This window comes from Cupressus sempervirens, chromosome 7 (genome assembly GCF_028749045.1).
Source record: "Cupressus sempervirens isolate cs-2001-9-10 chromosome 7, ASM2874904v1, whole genome shotgun sequence".
NCBI lineage: Eukaryota > Viridiplantae > Streptophyta > Pinopsida > Cupressales > Cupressaceae > Cupressus > Cupressus sempervirens.
In genome coordinates this window covers 327753383-327754854 of record NC_143124.1, presented here as the reverse complement: position 1 = coordinate 327754854, position 1472 = coordinate 327753383, and positions in this window count along the sequence as shown.

Sequence of the window (1472 nt, the reverse complement as noted above, 5' to 3'; positions counted from 1 at the left end):
CTCAAAAGTTGCTTCAATGGATGTTGGGTAATGGAAAATTGGTAGCTTTGTGAGCTCTCAGTTTGGCATTATGAGGGTATGGTTGATGGCTTTTGGTTCTCAAACTAGCATTATAACTTTGGCTTAAAGGTTGTGATGATATGGCTTGGGAGGGGATTCAATTTATAGGCTAAGGGCTTGAGGGATGGAGGGCTAAGATGCAAGGAGAAAAAAAAAAGCTTATGGAGGGCTAGGATGCACTCAAAGGAGAGCACATGGATTGTGCTTGTTTAGCACCAACCAGGGAGTGACACATGTCACAGGGTGAGTGGATAGAGGCAAGGTGATGGATGAGTCAACAAAGGAGGCTCAAGGGATAATATCTTCATAAAGACCCTTCATTATGGCTTGTAAGAGCTTGTAAGAGTCTTTATGGCCTTTGTAAGAGCATTCATTGTTGGGTGGTTGGGACATTTTGGAGGGAGTTGAGATTGTTGACTTTGCTTGGCTTAGGAAAGTCTTAAGCTTGCTTAGGGAATGTGACAAGTTTAGGGGGTGGATTAGAGATGGTTTAGGATTAGATTAGGGATGTTAGAGATTTGCAAGTGGATGGCATTCATGAGGGTGGGTGATTTAGTAGCTAAGCTTGGTTAGTATGGGTCGATGGGGTGGATTAGGCTAAAAAGGGGTTTTAGGTTAGTTTAGGGGTTATTAGATTTGACGGTTTTATTTATCAAATAGATTTATTTAATAAATAGGGATTTTGGAATTAGATAGGAGAATAGGATTTAATTTGATAAATGATTGGTTATTTGATTTATCAATTAGGACTATGAAATGACCCTAGCTAATCACTACTGCTATTACACTAGGGAAATTAAATACTTCAACTAAATGTGCTATTTGGATTATTGTCTAACTCTGTTACACAAGGAAAATTAATTAAATAATCACAACAAATGCATATAATAAGAAGTCTGCAATATTTTCATTATTCATCAATATTTGTAGCACTGTCAGCAAAACATATAATAATCAGTTGGAACCTGGTCGGATACAAGTACCAAACTTGTGTGGAGCCGACAGTAGAAATGTCTGGGTCTGCCGCAGAAATTCAATGATGTGTAGTTTGCTGCTAATGATGCCAAGACTCGCAAGAAATGCCCTCTCCTGCTCGACGGTATTGACTCCGTCTAGGATTGCGGTCGCCGACTGGTGCTTAATATTGGCTCAATTTTTAAAACGTGGGCCTGTTCATTTCGTATCTGGCTCGAATTCGCCCATGACCTTTCGAAAGGAAATAAATTCAAGCACCCGCTAATCTTCACCCTTCGAGTTTACCCTTGGACCTGCGAATTGGATAATCATGCGACGCCGAAAATCTGTAGCATAAGAAATCTATTGAGAACTCCCTCTATGAACTGTAATTTATCCCCTCTGATTGGAGACGAATATCAGACTCTTGTCTGGTTTTGATTGATATTCTGGCTTCT